This window comes from Aedes albopictus, chromosome 3 (genome assembly GCF_035046485.1).
Source record: "Aedes albopictus strain Foshan chromosome 3, AalbF5, whole genome shotgun sequence".
Taxonomy (NCBI): domain Eukaryota; kingdom Metazoa; phylum Arthropoda; class Insecta; order Diptera; family Culicidae; genus Aedes; species Aedes albopictus.
The window spans coordinates 181732334-181752145 of NC_085138.1; the positions used below are offsets into that span (position 1 = coordinate 181732334).

General features: G+C 35.5%; 1 protein-coding gene across 7 annotated transcripts in view; it reads right to left on the reverse strand.

The window, feature by feature from the left end:
- The window catches only part of LOC109415072 (ras-like GTP-binding protein RhoL), a 54522-nt gene extending 40030 nt beyond the window's left edge, over positions 1 to 14492 (reverse strand). For 2 of the 7 annotated variants that reach the window (XM_029862801.2, XM_029862800.2), the window contains exon 1: positions 13543 to 14456. The gene's annotated coding sequence lies outside the window, so the exon portion shown is untranslated. Of the gene's footprint in view, positions 1 to 13542 lie in introns of all 7 variants that reach the window. The other 5 variants (XM_029862804.2, XM_019688942.3, XM_062855990.1 and 2 more) reach the window with 5 other exon arrangements.
- Between the last annotated feature and the right edge of the window lie 5320 nt (positions 14493 to 19812).

A 19812-nucleotide genomic window follows, 5' to 3' on the forward strand; every position in this document is an offset into this window, starting at 1 on the left:
TATTCAATATTATTTCTTTTAAATGTTTCTTAGTAGGTTACGTTTAATTTTTACTGTAAATCATTATATTTCAGAATCGGTTTTTTTTTAAAAAGCTACTTAAATGTTTCTTAGTAGATTACGTTTAATTTTCACTGTAAATCATTATATTTCAGAATCGGGAAATTTTTTAAAAAGCTACCGGGAAAACCGGGAAAAACTCGGGAATTTTATTTGCGGCTCTGAGTGGCCACCCTGAGTACATTATTGGAATATGGTTACAAAAACATGTAGAGATTTTCCAATAATGTACGAATTGACGTTAATTACTTATTAGCTTTTTTCGATATTTTCGTAATTTTAAAGTGGTTTAGTTAGTTTTTAAGTCCAAGGTCAGCAGAACTGCAATGATTTACGTTATTGCATAGAACCAAATTGCAAAAATACGCTAAATGCTGTAAAATACCCCATTAGACGTGACAAATATTTGGCCAAACAAGCCCAATAAATAACCAACACAACGTGAATCATAGCAACCTTGGATAAATGTCGGTCTTCAATGGCAAATATTTGGCATAATGACAAACAGTCTAATGTTCATGTATCATGAACAGTATCATTGGTTGACGGTGCAAAGGTATGTTTGAAATCACATGCAAATTTGTCATTTCCAGTTTTGAGTAACAGATGGAGGCGCAGGGTTGTTGATGCCTGGGCTACACAGGTGGCATCTTATACCATCGTAAATGATATTTTTTGCCACACTCGTTTTTTGAACCAAGAATGAAAATGCGAAAATGTTTCCACTGTCGTATCAAGCAAATATTGTTCAGATAGGGGAGACTGGCGCGAGGGGAAGCAGGAAGGAAGTGATGATTGCAATCGTTTGACCACGGCAGACCACTGCCACTGCACAAATTCATGTTGGAGGGGTGCTGAGAAACGGTTGTGTGGCAGAGGGTTCACACATTAGTGCGTAGATGTCAGGCGATAACTTTTTTTTCCATTCGATAGTATTTTTGTAATGATTTCAAACAAAACCATCACACTTAATTTTGAATGCCGTGTTCGGTAAATTTTTGACGAAAATAGAACAGCTGAATACAGCAATAATGGATTGTTTACCTTTTGCATCCGTTTTTGACAGTTGGTGTACTGAGGCTCAGCAAAAACGGATACCGAAACTATCAAAAAAATTCTGCTGTTCTATTTTCGTCAAAAAAGTACCGAACAGGCTATTCAGGATTGAGTGTGATCATATTTATGATAACCTTGTTCGCAGTTTTTCTTGTAGGTTGAATGATGAACCCCCTAACATGGTCAAATAACTAAGATTAAGATGATGTTATGGGTGTCTTGCCTTCTGGAAGACAGTTTATTATTTTGACTAAGAGACGCCAACTTTTGGCGCGCGTAATACCATATTAACTGAAACAAATAATCAATTTGAAAAATTGTTATGTTTTAAGGACTGCTTATTTTATAAAGAGGGCAAGTTTTCAAGGCTATAAAAAGAAAACGCGTGATTCAAATTTGAGCAGCCTTGGTTGGTTGTTCAGTACCGTGATTTCGGGTGAAATTGATCACTTTTCACAGTTTTTGGCTTCTAATTTTTGAATAGTTATTGATATGGTCGCACTAAATGTTTTAAAACAAGTACGACCACGGTTTTCATCAATCAACCAGGTTGAAACTTTAACTGCAAATCATTTTATTGCAATGAATAGGGAATCGCGCTACTTGGGCGCCCAAGTAACAATTACATTGCCGATTGGTTTTGTTTGATTTTTATTAAGGTTTTATTACAGCAATAATTAAAACTCACAGTTTTATGACTGCTTTTATGAAAACCATTGATAAAATGTTTTATAGTATACTTGAAGATATTCATAAAGACATATTTTAAGAGTAAACAAAACTTTCCGATATGTAAACCTTCTGGCAATCATTATTACCACAATAAAACTGTTAAAACTCTCAACAGATGGCGATCCGTTCGATTAGTAACGACATCTGTTGGTGGAAAAGCAGAAACTACGACACTGCTACGTTTATTGCGGTCATCATAAAAGTAAATTTACTTTCGTTTCGTCGCCATATTGAATAATTAGCATACGTGAATGGAAAATAGTTAATTTTGCATAAATAAGCAATGAATCGATAGTTTGCCACCATTTTCATTACATGCTCACATAAATAAAATCTCTCTGCTGAGTTTTCTTGTGATTCGAGATAGTTTTACTAATTTCACAAATTGATTTATTTCATTCCAAGATGACAATATTCACTATTTTCGAAGCGCATTAGTTTTATGATTCTGCAATATTCACGTTAAATTCGAATGCGCAAAAGCATACCAGCACAATAACTACTGAAATATTACTTTGAAATGATCGCTTTCTACTTACGAATGATGTATCCTCCTGAACTTTACGTGCCATCGCAGAAGCTTCTCTGCATCTTGAGCTGTCATAGTTTTTGTTGAAAAAAAAACAACAACAAACGAGAATGGAACATATTTCAACTAGGTTTTAAAACGAGTTTATTGCTACTCTTAATGCGGTTTGCAAAACCTCTCCGAGAGTGGTCCACTTAGCCGGAAGATGCACTTAAAGAGGTTATGAAGAGGTTTTGATGTATGATTCAGTTTTATTGCAAGTTTTATAAAATTGGCCATGAAGATCTCTTGTAGAGCTGAACAAAATTTAAAATGTTACTTGGGTGGTGGCTTCTATATTCGTCTATTTTCCACTATAACTCGGTCAAATTTGAACCAATTGACACAACTTTTGGAATGTGGTGAGATAGGTATAGTATCTACCCGTGAACAACATTTGAAGTCAATTGGTTCAAAATTGACTGAGTTATAGTGGAAAACAGACGAATATAGAAGCCACCGCCCAAGTGGCGCGATACCCTATCATTTAAAATAAAAAATCAGAAATTTTAGTTTCGGGGTGAAATTGATCAGTCAATGAAATGTCTTTGTAAGTGCTGGGAATAAATTTTCCATCTGAATTATCTATCCCAGAATGCGAAAAGCTTTGTAAAACTTATACAAGTTTAGTAAATTCTTAATTATTTAAATTTAAAGTTTAATAAATCTAACGAAAACGCCTAAAAGTATGCAATTTCCATAGTACACAAGCCATTACTTTAGAAAAAGTACAATTTTATGCATAAATATCAATATTTATAAAACTTTTGATGACGAAATCGGATTTAGCGAACCCTTGGCAACTATAAACATTTATTCGAATATTCATTACATGTGCGACAGTAACAAAAGTTAGAAAGTGTCTTTGAAAATCAGCAAACACGCAGTTTCGGATAATATTATATTTTATACAGAAATATGTGACTAATTGTCTGTAAAACATGTAAACTCATCATTCAATAACCCTCGAGCCAGATGATGGTCATTTTCTACAAATTGTTTTGAGTTCAAAGCTTTATTTTTAACGAATAAATATTGCCCTCACGTTGATCAATTTCACCCCACTGATCAATTTCACCCGAAATCACGGTACATTATATTAGCAGATAATAACCATAACTAAATTGAAGTGAAATGGTTGAGCTTCATATAAATGTGGCAAAGTGTTAGGAGAAGTCAGTTTTTAGATTCCCAAAATATAAGATAAAATAATACTGTAGAACATCGGTATATCGTTTTTAATTTCATGAAAGTGTTTGCCATACCGCAGCAGCATGAGTGATACATATTCAGGCAAGATATAAACCAAATCGGAATCTTAGTTTTTGTGATATTAAAGTTACAAGTAGGACTCGATTTTCAGAATTTTTTTTTTCAATGGGTTTAGTCGAAAGTAGGAATAATGCCATTTCAAATGCAGAAAACCGCCTCTTGATAGCATTGCTGGCTTGGTAACTGTGCTTCTTGGTGGTTACCAGAGTCAAAACAGCTTCATTCTTTGAAGGTTCTTCTAAATAGCGATGTAACCCATTGCAAATTTAACATAACAATGATGTCGAAAATAAACCTTTACATGTAGTTATTTTCATATAAGGTGTATAATGACATAGCACCAGGCCTTCTTGAAAATAAACAATAATAAGTTTCTCTAGAGTTGAAAAGTTGCAATAATGGAGCAAAAAGTATGCAATTTTTCATTATGACCATCATTATGAATTACATTTATGTTGAAGAATGCACTTAAAAAGCATATCTTTCTTCTGTATAATTTATAAAGCGATTCTCTACTACACTGGACAAATTTTGAGCTTAATTTGTATAATTATTGCATCACTGGACTTCAATAAGTATTTTTTATGCAACTCAGTATCATAATTTCTATTTTATATTACTCATTTCAGTATCATAATGACCTCCTTTACCGTGCCGGTTCATTATGAAACTAAAATGAGCTGCATAATGGAAAAAAGTTGCATAATGTTCATAATGCAACCCGTTGTATAAATTACGACTCGTGCTGAACAAATGAACTTTTTGCAACTCGTTACATAAATAACTATTTATCAATTTCTATAGAACAAGGCAACTCAGTATATCAAGCTGGATGCTGCTTGATACATTATTACTGACCAACTATTAAACTCTATCCTTAGTTGAATAGGATGAGATTCCAATACATTAAATTGATGAAAATGTGAATGTATAGCATGTGAAAAGTTATGTAGAATCTTGAGAAATGGGTTTTTATTGAGGATCAACGAAAACCGCTTCAGTTACATAATAAAGAACAGTTTGTAAAATGTTATATTTTTCCTACATTGCAATATAACCATTGAAAGTTATGCAAAAAACTGATAATGATTTTATTGAAAAAAAAAATATCGCACGAGCAAGGTGTCCTCTTAATAAAATGAACAGGACTTAGGTGCTGGAAAGCTGTTGGGGGAAAAATGTCCTCTGGCATTTTCCGCTTTCAATACTAATGAAACACCATGGGGCTCCATCGAACTGTTTACGGCAGGTGTAGGAGGCGGATGGTAGGTTATGGAGTGATTCCATATAATAAGCACGCAATACCTTAAGTTCCGTGTGCTTGAAATTAGAAATCTTTCCAAATGTGGAAATCATTGTTTTCCACACCTTTAATTTGAATATTCTAGTCATTGTTTTTAATTTGGCTTAATTTTACGTCTGATTTACTTGTATCGCCCTCAAACTTCATTTATATAATGATAAACCTTAAAGGCGTTTTGCCTCATGGGTGTGCATTACCTCAGGTTCCTCAATGTCATAATCCTTCGTTTTTTATGTTATATCGTTGATGGTATATTATGTTCTAAGCATTCTAAAAGGAAAAATTGCTGAAAACTACAGTTTTCTTTAATTATTTTCAAAAAATAAAAGAAAGCCGAGTAACGAAAAACAGTGAGGGCAAAATGAACAATAGATGGGGTTTAAATGAACACATAATAAAATTATTAAAAAAAATATTTGATACGTTTAATTTCGATATATTTAACTGCATTTCAACAAATTTAATGTAAATTGTATATGCTAAGCTTTCGAAACTTTTCATGTCAAATTTAAAATGTACTGAAAAATAAATATTTGAAACAAAATGTACGAAAATAGGCAGATTTTCTATTAACAATCTTATTTTGACGAAGTAAAATATTTTTTCTTATCGTTTTACTCCAGTTATATAGAGATATGCGTTAGAGATTTCAGTATACCGAGCTTGAACAAAATTCTGTTAAAGTTATATAATTATATGACCAACTGTTCATTTTAAAATTCTATTTAAAAGATTTTTTCTAATGCTGTTTTTCACTAAATATTTTTTTTTTAGAAGTACATTATTGGAGTATGGTAACGAACATGTAGAAATTTGCGAATTATACAAATTGACCTAAATTACGATCAGCTCAGTTTTGCATCAGACCACATTGTTTGACATTGCATGATTTTTGATATTTTCGTAATTTCTAAGTATTTTAGTTAGTTTTTATGTCCAAGATCAGCAGAACTACAATGATTAACGTTATTGCATAGAACCCAATTGTTAATCAATGCAAAAATACGCTAAATGTTGTAAAACGCCACTCTGTTCATTTCACGCTACACCACCCCCCCCCCCCCCTCACAATTTGTTTATTTAACCCACAATTCTCCTGCAAACTTAATTTGGTTTATAACAGACTGGTTTGATACATGACGCGCTTTTAGACCATATCCACTATCTAGCCGAAAACACGAAAAAATTGCCATTTTTGACCCAATATTTTTCAATTTGAATGAATAAACACGCTGGTTTTTGATCAACACATCAACACAAAACCATTCTTTTAAATCCTTGACGATTGTAAGAACGAGTAGTGTTATGTCTTGTCTCGCGTCGCGTCTTGTGAATAAAATCATTTTTCCTCACCTAAGTTTTAAAAAGGGTATATGAAAAATATCAAATTTTTTTCTTCAAAAAATTATAACTCGAAAATGGTTTATTGAAATGATGTTTCGAAGTTGTTTAAAGATATTTGAAGAACCTTTAAACAAAAAAAAGTACACTGAGAGTAATATATCTCGCGGATCTATGTTAGATGTCATATAATTTCAATTTTCCAAAAACCTTTCCCTTCGTTTTTTTGTATCATTATTCTGTAGAAAGAAGACTTCTAGCCTCAAAACTTGCCAGGTGCCCAGGATGGTGCAATGCTTCTAACTAATTTTCTCGAATTTTTTCATCGATTTTGAAGCAGGAAAAGCAAATAATTTTTGAGATTTTTTCTGTACAATTGTTCTCCTACAGCTTATCATACTTAAGTTACAGCGAATTTAAAAAGTAGAAAAAATGTGTGGGGCATCAGAGTTTTTTTTTTACTTTTTTCAGTTTTTATGAGAGTGTTTATCACAAAAGAATCAATTCTTTCTCAAATATTTGAATTTTCAGACCGCCTCGAATAACATTTAACAAGGTCTAATTTTCTTCTGTTTTTGTTTTTGTTTTTGTTCTAATTTGCTGTAATTTTAGAACAGTTTAATAGAGAAAAAATATATGCGTATACTGTTGAAAATGCTTTGACATCCATGTGTACAACAGAAATATGTGCTCGATGTACACATTAAGATTTGAATTATGAAAAGAAATCCACGTACTCCGGTGAGACTCGAACTCACGACTCCCAATTCGCTAGACGGGCGCTTTCATTCCTTCAAGCTACAGAGTCACTCGAGGGAGGCCCCCGCTCCCCCCTTGTAGACATTTGTGCATACATTTCGTGTCCTTTTTTTAATTACAAGGTTTTCCAGTATTTCTTCAGAGAATTCTGCCGCGATTACTTTAGAGATTTCTACCGGGCTACTCTGAGATGGCCGAAAAAAGTCTACGTAACTTTATGGACAGCGCCTAATTGACAAATTGAGAGTTGAAATTTGTGAAAAAAAACGCCTTCTGGTGGGATACGAACCCACGAATCCGTATTCGCTAGACCGGCGCTTCAACCAACTAAGCTACAGAACAGGAATAGAAAGCCAAACTGACTCCGAAGCCACACCGTGAACGCTACTTTTACACAAACCCATCTCTCTTCCGGCTTAGATGCCAATCCACAAAACACTCGCGTTTGTTCCCACTAGCTATAAGTGAGAGCGAATTGCTTTTTTTACAACAACACAGTTATCTAAACTTTTGCTCAAACAGCATCAAATTAGGCAAAAAATCATAATATCCACGCTGTTTGCAGCATTTCTTTGCAGAAATGGAGAATTAATCATCTCACCACACAAAAATTTAACTCACTACTTTCAATCTAGTACTACACTGATTGCGTCCTATTAGCAACATTTCGTGCCCTGTGCAAGTTTTTCCAGTATGTTTCAGACATACCAAGTAACCATGACAGCTGAACAACAGCTTGTTCAGTCAAAATTTCCAAAATCAAGCTTATGAGCGGCTTATTCATCTGTTGTACAGCAATAATGTTTGTTGGGAGACCAGCCAATCTTGTAAAATGCCAGTAAAGGGCAATAGGTATCATTGTTCCCTGAAGAAATCCCTAAAATCTGGGAGCAATCCCTGAAGAATCTCAAAAGGAGTCCTTTTGAATATCCAGGAGGAACCCCTGAAAAAATACCGGGAGAGATCTCTGAAAGAATCTTAAGTAAAATCAATGAAGCAATCCCGAGAGATATCCTTAAAGGAATCTCAGAAAAGATTCATGAAGAAATTTTGGGAGGAATTCCATGAAATATCTTGGAAGGTATTCCGGGAAAAATCGCTGAAAGAATCTTGGAAGGAATCTCTTTTTTTTTATTTTTTTTATTTTTGTGTATTTTAACTAGTTGCTAATTCTACACTCGGAAGGAATCTCTGAAAAAATCACGGGAGAAACCTCTAATAGAATCTTGGGAGCAATCCCTGAAAGGATCCCTGATGGAATAATTTAAAGAATCTGGGGAACGGAAGAGAAATTAAATAGAAATCTGGCAAAAATCAATGAAGAAATCCCTGAACATGTCCTGGAAGAATTCGTATATAATTATCGTAAGGAAGAAATGATGGAAGAAATCCCGGGAGAAATCTCTCAAGGAATCCGTGGGAAATCGATGATGGAAAGTCGGAAGGAATGTCGGGATAAGTCTCTAAAAGAATCCCCGTAAGAAACCTACAAAGAATCGTCCTTTCAATCTTGAGAGGAGTTTGTAAAAGAAATCCTGTAAATAAAATAACGAAAGTCCCCGGGAGGTTATACTAAATAATCACATCTTTAGAGCTGTGGCTATGTGGGCCCTGACCAGATTATGAAACAGAATTTAAACGTTGAAAGCCTTAATGATGGAGTGCTGCTTTTTAAAAATGCACACGAAGGTGCACTTCACAGATCAGGTTTGAACGCTGTTGTTGGTATCGTCACAGATGGGTAGTGTTTATCAACGAAAAAATACCCAAAATTCCCCTATCCTGAATTCCTGCACTGTCTTGCTTCTAATTTTGTGAAAAGGAAAACATTTCAATTTTCCGAAATCTTGAACAGGCTGGTAAAAAGGTTTAGGACACTCTACATATGAGTTGATTCTAGGACAAAGGCCCTTTATATACTATTTACCATTCCATAAGATTTAAGTTATTTAGTTCGAATGAATTCTAAATGGACAATGTCTTAAAATAATAATGATCTAACACATCTTTTCATTGAATAGAAATTTGAAACGGTTTGGTTTATTTTTTATATTTTTGTACCGAATATTCGAACCCTTTGAGCAGAATACCCTCTTCGAATGAGTTATATCATTATTATGGTAGGTAATCAAAAGTTGAACCAAATTGCGGCTTTCCGAAGTAGCGCAAATTTTGAGTGATATTTTCTCCCACATGGAAATAATTTACTACCGCAAAATCTGATGTACATGAAAGCCACGGGTATAAGCTTCCTGTTAAGTGGTAAAAAGTTTGTATTTGCACCGAATTTCATTGAAAAAATCGATTATTCGTCAACAATGATTTTAACCCTCAAAGCCCCAGGACAAACTTCTTTTTTTTAATCGTCTGATACTCAGGATCTGTAAAATATAAAAATAAGCGGTTTTCACAATGATCGATGGGAAGAGTTGTACTTCATATACGAGTAGTGGTCAAACCGGAAGTCCATGTTGGAACCTGTTTTTGCACCGGAAATAAGTGTTCCCTGGTGCAATGTTTTGGCGAGTCGTCTATGAATCTGGTTTTTTTATAATAATTCTGAAATCTTTAACTACTTGAAATGGTAGGCCAACGCAAGAACACAATGCTGAGGCTGCTTTCTGGCATGAGATGCATCTGAAACTTGGTGCCAGGAGTGTACTTCCGGTAGGACTCCCTAAGACCCAATTTCGTGATCATAATAATTTTGCATCTGAAAAGATGATTTTATAAGCTTGGTGTCTATGAAGAATATGTTTCGTATATTTGAGCCCTTCTTTTAAAAGTATCACTTATGTGATAAATCCACCTAAAATTCAAACACTGGTCATACTTTTAGCCAACGAATTATTACTAGATCATTGCATACTTTTAGGCGTTTATCGGTTTCTGTCCTAATTTACAAAAATGATTCCAAATTGTAAAAGCACGCTTCGCTAAGAAATTAAAGGACAGATTTAGATTCCACCTTGATTGATCTACCGTGCTTCAACAGCTAATTATTGAAAAAGTAGCCAAAAGGCAGCTGTAGAACATATCGCCAAACATAGCACCAGGGAACACTTATTTCCGGTGCAAAATCAGGTTCAAGCATGGACTTCCGGTTTGACTACTACCCTTGCATGGAGTACAACTCTTCCCATCGATCATAGTGAAAACCGCTTATTTTTATATTTTACAGATCCTGAGTATATGCCGATTAAAAATAATAAGTATGTCCTGGGGCTCTGAGGGTTAATCTTAATTTGAACCATCGTAATCATAATTTGAACCAATTTTAATCTTAATTTGAACTACTGGCGGCAGCAGCTCGATCATCTCCCACAACAGCCAATTTCGTGCTGAACAATAGAAAAACACATGGATCTGCTAATTCACATAACTATTTTTCATTAGGCAGTGGAATTTCAACTAAGAATGTTCTTAACTCTTCAGGAACTTGGAAACTAAATATGGAATTTTTCATCCCCCAAGAGTAAACAGAACAACCACTAGCGCAGTCTGCTGGCCAACACTAGAAGCTCGCCCCCGTTTACTAGTTCAAATTTAGATTACAAATTGTTCAACTTAAGATAACATTCTCCAAGTAGGAATTACTTTAATTTGATAATTTCATGACAAAAAAATGCGGAATATTATTCGGTTGGTCGATTCTACAATAAATAAGCTTTCATTTGACGTGTTCACATATTGCGTGTGATACAATGCATGAGCTGTACGAGTGCACCGAAAATGTGCTTTCTCTGGGGGGAAATGGGTGAAATCACAGTGATTTTTCAATTGCCTGTTTTCCATGACAAAAACGTTTTTTTTTCAATGCTTCTAAAGTCTATGTTATCAGGTTATATTACAGAAAGCTGTTTAACATCTTTTTCGGGACAATATTTGCCTGAGAAGTACGTCGTTTTAATGAATTTCGAAATGGTTCAAATTAAGATTACAATTTGACTAGTTCAAAGTTTGATTTCTTACCCTATTGTGAAGAACTGCCAGTCGATACTGTTGCAGCTTTGTTTTGGTGACCAAATTTCTAAAGATAAGAAGATAAGAAGACCATTCCTTCAATGTTTGTATTGTTTCCTATTTTTGTTATGTCAGTATTGAGCAAAAAACGGAATCAATCGGTGTCGTATTGACTTTGTTTTTTTTTTTGCAGAATGAATTTGATAACTTAGAATCACTAGCAGCATTGTGCCACTTTTTTGGAATAGCTAAATGGAGACGCATGGTAGTTAGTTTGTACTGACCATATATATGTAGGTACTCGCGCTTGGAAGGTGGCTACCTACCTACATACATACATACCATATATATGTACACTCCCGATCAAAAGTTTGGGGTCACCCCCTCAAAAACATGTATTTTTTTAGGCCCATATCTCCGTTAATTTGCGTCCAATTTCAAAGCTCTAAATCTCATTCAAAAGATAATAAGTCAATATAACTTTGAACATGATTTAGATGAAACTTTTACAAAAATATTTGTATGTGAACTTAACACAAAGTTGCCAAATTTTCTAAAAAAATGAATATAAACTAACGGCAGTGTCGCTGGTAATTGGGTCGAACAAATTTTAAGATGAGAGCGGAAATATAACCTGTTTTCTATTAGCTTTCAACTACTTTTTGCCGAACCTGGATAAAAAATCTAGGAAAAAAGTTATTCAGTAAATTAACTCTTGATGTCATCTACCAAAAGTTCGGGGTCACTACTCAATATGATGTATCAGCCAAAAGTTTGGGGTCACTATCGTAAAAAGTGGAAAAGTGATTTGGTGATATCTTCGTCATCTATAGTTCAATTTTAATTCTTTTTGACTTCTTTTTATGACTTATTATCTTTTAAATGACACCTGGGGTTTTGAAATCGGACGCAAATTGGTGGAGATATTAGCATTAGCATTAGCATTAGCATTAAGCGAGTCGCACAAATTCGTAGGTGGTACAGTCCTAGACCGCTGTTATGAGGGTTGCCTCCTTCCCGTCCGAACCAAAGCACAAAGATTTGGGACTAATCTCTGACTCTTAGACAAGACTGACGCAATCCTCCAATGGTCCAGCACTGTCCTGGCCACGTCCTTGCGACTGCTGAGGAATAGGAAAGGATGGTTAGTTTTGGACACCTATGAAAAATGTAGACAACTCTACGATCTCTCAGGCCTAGGTGTCACGGGAATTTGGGTGTTGTTCGTGGAAGGGTGAACTCCAAAGGATACGCTTGGTTAACGTTCAGGCACACCATTGTTAGACTGCTTCGAATCAGTTGTCTGTCCAATTTAAATTGGTTTCCTCGTCATCTTGTTGGCATTTGGTTGAATTACTAGATTCTTCGGTTGATAATCTGAAATATAAACGCAAATTGGTGGAGATATGGGCCTAAAAAATGACATGTTTTTGAGGGGGTGACCCCAAACTTTTGATCGAGAGTGTAGGTATAAGGGCTCCCCCAAACCGACGCTACTTTTTTCAGCGACGCGATTGTCGTCACGATTTTTCAAATGGACCAAGGTCTACGAGGGATACAACTCAAAATTGGTAAATTTTGAGATTTTGATGGCAATTAATGAAAAACTAAAGTAAACTTTCATCGCAGAAAGACTCGTTCCGAAATTCGTTGAGAAACGCGAGATTTGCGCATTCTTATCATTTTGGTGTAACAACGGCACAACTCGAAATCAGTCAACTTTTTTTTTCAATAGTCGTTGATAAATAGTATTCCAAAACACATGGAACAGATAGGCTTGTTCGTAGATACAACAATCCAAATTCGTTTATACTATATTAGTCAAATTAGGAGTTAAACATAGTGAACTTGTAGGAGATGCTTCGGGATTCCCAACTTTAAAACGCTTATCCCAAAAATTCACATTTTTTTTAGGTTTTTAGCCCCTATTGCAGGAAAGCAAAGATATGAAATGTATCATGGGGAATGTGGAAAAAATATATGAAATGTTTTAATTTGGAAATAAGACAATAATTTTAGAATGAACACTTTAAAGTTTCGTTCATGCTATTCATCTAAAAAAATATTAGCAAAGTCAAAACAAAAGCAATGCGCTCAAAAACGGCACTGATCGATCTTGCCCCATGACTCATCTTGATTCCGGTATATTTAGATAGCCTGCAATGGAATGCAATGTTTATGACTCGATTGGTACACATACATTTGGTCCTTATACATAAAAATGATTATTTAATATTCGCAGTCAAATACCGCCTAACCGTTCCTAGTAAAAATCTGACTGCTCGTTAATACTAGTCCATTGTTGTTTAACCATTTATTTGAATCATAACTAAAATAAGCCAATCTTATCCCCAACTTTCAATTCTATTCAAGGGCTAATCTATATTTCGACTCATATCAGTGGCAATTTGAGATACACATTGAAATAAACACTGGTTCCAGGAAAGACTCCCACTATGCGATGGCTGGATTGTTTCGAATTACAAACCGTCAACGTTATTTTTCCACCACAGATAAGCACCAACACCAACAGGACACAGAAGCGCAACTCGAGGCGTAAATCATTTTCAAGCGACGACAACGAAGGCGCCGCAAGTCTCTCTAATATCGATGATTGAGTCACTTCAAAACTGCCTCGGCTTTCGATCGCAGAAATTCGCTAATGTCAGCAGAGATGATTTTTCCCTTGCATCTAATACATCGGCGAATCGTTTGTTTTGCATAGATATATGTTGGTGAAACAGAAAATCGCACTCAAAGCTGAATATCAATTATTCATGGCACACACTTCAACCACCAACCCGATCCGACACTAATCAACATTCAGTACATTGAAATCCACGAAACTTCAAATGCGACTCATTCCGAAGACTGCCATTTGGTTTGCTTTAATTTACTAAACAAACAATCAATTCTATACATTCATAGAGTAGCTCCGAGTGTTGCACTTGTCACATGTTTCCTATATATATGCACAAGATCCGCTTTAGACTTTGCAAGCGAGTACCGGGGTACTACCACCACACAGGATACGTAGGAAGCTGATAAAAGTGACGATAACGATAAAGCACGACACCATTTGATGAAGCACACACCCGGGGTTTTTCCTTAAAAGCACTTAGATGACGACAAATTTCTCGCACAATCAATAGAACCAATTCTTCTCGTTTCAGTCTTTCGAAGCACAGTAATGACGTGATCGCCTAATAGTGTCGGTCGGCAGTCGCAAAATCCTTCAACCACACTCAACAGGTTCCGCACGGCTATATAAACTAGGTATACATTTGCTCGAAGCAAGGCGCGTCTTCAGCTCGGAGTATGGGAATGATGATAGCGAGACTTTCTAAAACACCCGTTCGCGACACATCGCAGTTGGCGAATGAGCAGCTGAGCGGCACACTGCACTGCACTAGTCTTTCGTTTGGGCATCGAAAGAGTTTGAGCTTGCCGTTGCCACTATACCTATACTTCGTTTGTTTGCCCGGATGAATCGTTTGAGTCGTGAATTCCCCGCACTGTGCACTGTGCTATGGTTGAGTAGTTTTATAACAAGTGGAGACGAAACGGATATGTGTGAATAATAAGGCGCAAAACGGGCTCATATTATCATCCTCCGAACCCGAGTAGTGTGAAAAGCTACAACGTAGAATCGTTGGAAAAAAATATTGGTGGAATTTCTGGAGAAATCCCTAGAGAAGTCTCTAGTATAACCCTTGGAGGCATATCTTGACGATTCCCAAGAGAAATATCTAGTAACATCTCTAGGCTCCTGACGAAATTTGCCTATGCATCACTGCAGAAACCTGTGACAGAATTTCATGAAAAATCTCTGAAGGAATCTCAGGGAAAGTCTTTGGAACAACGGTTGGAGGAATCAAAAAGGCTCTAAAAAAAACTGAACACCTACAAAATATCCTGAAAAATCTTTGAATACCTTGAGACTTCCTGTTGAAGAGACAGGCTTGGCTGCAGTGGGAACGTAGAGCCAGATAAGAAGAAGAAGCTAGGAAAATCTTTGGAACAATGCTTAAAGGAACTTTTGCACAAATTTCCAGAGAAGTCCTATGAAGAATATCTGCAGAAATGCCTGTCCCGGAGAAATACTTAGACGGATGTCAGAAGAAATCCCCAGATAAATGCCACACGCCACGAATTATCTCACCGGTGCTACAGCAACATCGCAGCTGTTATTGGTTGCCTGCAATAGGGAAACAACTAAAAAATGTGAATTTTCAGAATAAACGTTTGAAAATTGGGAATCTTGAAGCACCTCCTACAATTTCATACATGTTACTCATCATTTTACAAACGTAAATGAATTTTTATTGTTGTATCATGGAAAGGGACTGAAGGACTATCCGTTTCATGAATTTTGAATACTATTTTTCTACGGACATTGAAAAAGTGGATTGATTTTAAGTTGTGCCTTTATTGCAGAAAATTGGTATAAAAATGCCAAAATCTGAGATTTCTCAACGAATTTTGGACCCTTTCAAAAATTTATGGGATGAAAGTTTACATAGTTTTTCATCATTTGTTATCATAATCTCAAAAATGACAAATTTTAAATTGTGTCGCTACTAGGTTTTTTAATTTAAAAAAAATGTATTGATTTTTTTGATTTTAAACGAAAGAGCACATTTTTCTGAGCCACTATGATTTTTTTTCAGAGTTTTTGAACTTTATTTTCACACCTAAAATTAATTTCAAAGATATTTTTTTAGTCGCCTTTTGACAGCTCAGTTGTTTAGCTCGACAGCTTCGCCCAGTACAAAATGCGACGAGAGGTGATTCGACAAATCGTTTCCATATAAACTTCAAATTGATTTTCAAACAGGTTCCCGGGCACCAAAATTCATGAAAATTTGGATTTCGGCTCCGATTGGCATGCAGATTTAGATTATGAAGTTATCTCAACACCGCTAAAGAAGCCAATTGCTGGAAACCGACGATATGATCCTTTATGCCTCAACGAGTTGAGAAGCACTTGAGAAATCCCAAATGAAGCAATCGCAGAAGGAATTGATGATTCAGTTCCAGGATGAATGAGGGCCCAGGATGAATTAGGGCCCCTATAGCCGAGGCGGTAAACGCACGGATATTCAGCATGACCATACTGAGGGTGACGGGTTCGATTCCCGGTCGGTCCAGGATCTTTTCGTAAAGGAAATTTCCTTGACTTCCTTGGGCATAGAGTATCTTCGTGCCTGCCACACGATATACGCATGCAAAATGGTCATTGGCAGAGGAAGCTCTCAGTTAATAACTGTGGAAGTGCTCATAGAACACTAAGCTGAGAAGCAGGCTTTGTCCCAATGAGGACGTTACGCCAAGAAGAGAGAGAAAGATGAATGAATTCGTAGGAAAAATGCTAATAAATTTTCCGAAGAAATGCCTGGTACGATCTAGTCACTTCTTCTTCTTCTTCTTGGCGTAACGTCCTCACTGGGACAAAGCCTGCTTCTCAGCTTAGTGTTCTATGAGCACTTCCACAGTTATTAACTGAGAGCTTCCTCTGCCAATGACCATTTTGCATGCGTATATCGTGTGGCAGGCACGAAGATACTCTATGCCCAAGGAAGTCAAGGAAATTTCCTTTACGAAAAGATCCTGGACCGACCGGGAATCGAACCCGTCACCCTCAGCACGGTCATGCTGAATACCCGAGCATTTACCGCCTCGGCTATATGGGCCCTAATTCATCCTGGGCCCACATTCATCCTGGAACTGAATCATCAATTCCTTCTGCGATCTACGATCTAGTCACTGCGGGTTGAGAATCTGTTCGACAGAAATTTAACATTCATTTGAATCAGATGCCCGCCCGACTAGGATAACCCACATGGGTAGGGTAAATGAACGGAAATAATGCTCAGCAACTTGCTTGAGCTCGGAATCTTCAAGAAAAGGGCTTAATCTGCAGACTGATCGATTTCGTACTGCAAAGTATGTAGGAAAAGTGAAAATTGAAGTACTGCAATAGAATATAAGGGGTCATACAACAGCCCATACTGTCCACATTCCCAGTAGTATAGTTCTCAAGTTATTGTCTTTATGAATTCTTTACTGGATCTTTGGAACATCTTGTTGGAATCTTTAGAGAAGCTTCTGGTAGAAGGAGTTCTAAGTAAAATTGTTGGTAGAATATTCAGTTAAATTTCTTACAGCATCTATGCTGATGATGATGATGGTCCCACCACATATCCCTACAAAGGTTTGATTGAGCTAGACGATATATCTTTAAGATAATTAATAATTATGATCAATGCAATCAGATTTGCAAACTAAATAAGGTTTGATTTTTTACAGATTTAAACAACATTATAATTTGTCATACCATACAGCAAAACCTTAATGTACAGATGTTTGCAGGCGTGATCATGAAAGTGATCATGAAAGATCAGAAAATCAAACATATTGCGAGGATTGATAACGTTGATCGACGTAAAAATCCTGGCCGAATAATTGAAAAAAACTGGAGATGTTTTTGCTGTAATCCATTGAGGTTTTATCTGAACGAATACACTGCCATAATTCCTTAAAAACAACGTAGTGCACTATGCTACATAACTCCCTATGGATCCTCTAAGTAAATTATTTTTGTAGAACTCCGAGGAAATTTTGATATGTTTTTTTTTTCTATTAGGTATCGTTACTTTTAACTATATTCTAGTTGGAAATACTCTTGAACATCACCTATAGTATAATGTCTAGTTAAATTTAAGAAAAAGTGCTGGAAAAATCTCTACCCAAATTTCTTTAAAGAAAATCTTAGAAAAATCTCTAAATATTTCCTGGTGAGAATTTTCTCGTTGATATGTTAAGGCTTTATAAATATAGGATTTCTGATAGAATTTATGGAATAGCTCATTGCTATAGTAGGGTGCCTGTACTAGTTATCGCACTACCTAAAAAAACTAGTTCTACAAAAATTTGAAGAAGAATTACGAATGTTGGCAATATGTCAAATGATAGCTTTGTTTCAATAAATAACAGAAATAATGGAGAAAAGGAGCCAAAAGTACTTTAAGTATTAATTGCGGCGTGTGCCAAAGATAGGAACCCTGTACCAGTTATGCACATTTTTGTTAATTTGGGTTCCACTTCGCACCATTTGCATGCATTTCTTATGGGATTAGCCATAACTGATACACTATTGCGAAATAGGGTGCAAGGAAGCCGAAAAATTAAGGAAAATTATTTATTTATATTACAAGTTGAGCAAATTGTGAAGCTTGAATGATTGCAACCTGCTTTTGTTAACGTGATCTGTTGTTGCATCATTAAAAGTTGAATATCAACTATGGCGAATTTGAGGTACTATAGCCAAAACTGGTACACTGAGCCTACCTGATACAATTCTTGTTCAATATAGAAACCTATAGTAATTGCCAGTAAAATGTTTGCAGTGAACGAAGTACAGTCAGGTTTTTTTTAACCGGGAGATACGAACCACGAAAAAAGCTCAGTTCAAAATTCAAAAAACCGCGTAAAAAAGTCTCACCATTTCTCGACGAAGCATGCAAAACTAAGACGATGAACTTTTTTTTGTATGAAGTTTTCATTTACGCGGCCGCGTAAATGAAAACCGCGTAAAAAAGACCTGACTGTAAAATTCCTTCTGGCGAAAATGTTGTTAGAATTCTCAAGTACACACCTGATTATATTTCTTGTTTTTAATAGGTACATCAAGAATTTATTGCATGAATCACCGGAACTCTTTTCTGACATATTAATAGGAAAAGTCTATCAATACAATAATATATAATAAATTCAATATACTAGAACTTCCAATAATTTTGTAGATTTTGTAGAGATTACATGATAAATGTAATAAAAATCCTAGGGTGGACCAAAACATATGACCCGGATCAAAATACGTCTACTACCCTGAAGGACACCGAACAACAATTACTTATGTCAACTTCATTTGTAGTAGGTCTCAAGTTAACTTCTGGAGGGTTAAATAGTCTTTGCTGTTTTGCAATAAAACAATAGGATGAAACGAGCTCACCAATTTAAGTACATCTATCTATCTCTCTGGCGCTGGTTGTATATAACAACGTAGGTTGTAAAACTAATGTCTTAAACTATTATAGCTATGTTATTCTACGAAATGTTATGAGAGCATCATAAATAACAAGGCCTGTTATTATCCAGTTGTTAACCCTCTAATACCCAATCCCGCCTTTAGACGGGGTATAGTTTGATCATTTTTGTAATTTTTGTTTCGTGGAAAATCATTTTTTTTATATTTTTGGCTGATATTTAGGACTGTTTTGTATATCTCAAACTGGTTTTTGATGTGTTATAAAGCGTATTTACATTTTTTGAAAATCATTGAAAAATTGATGTTTTAGTCACCTTTTAGAAGACATTGTTTATTTTGTATTGAATCGCTGCAATTAACATATTTTAAATTTTTCCCAAATCATTCTATCATTGTTTAATAGTTTAAGGGAATCGAATACACTCTAATTTTTTTTTTCATAAAATTACACGGAAAATAAAAAAAGTCAGTGAAAAAAATGTAAAATAATAATATTTCAACAATAATCATAAAATCTCAAAATGTTTTCATCTCAAAAAATCCGTTCCCCAAATTGGCTTCCAGGAAAAATATAAAAGTGTGGGGATGTTCAAAAATAAAAATTAGAAAAACTGAAATTCACGAAATCGAGAATTAAAAAGAATCATCTTCCAAAACACGTTTAAATCGATTTTAGATGACGAAAAATGATATTTATATCAATATCAA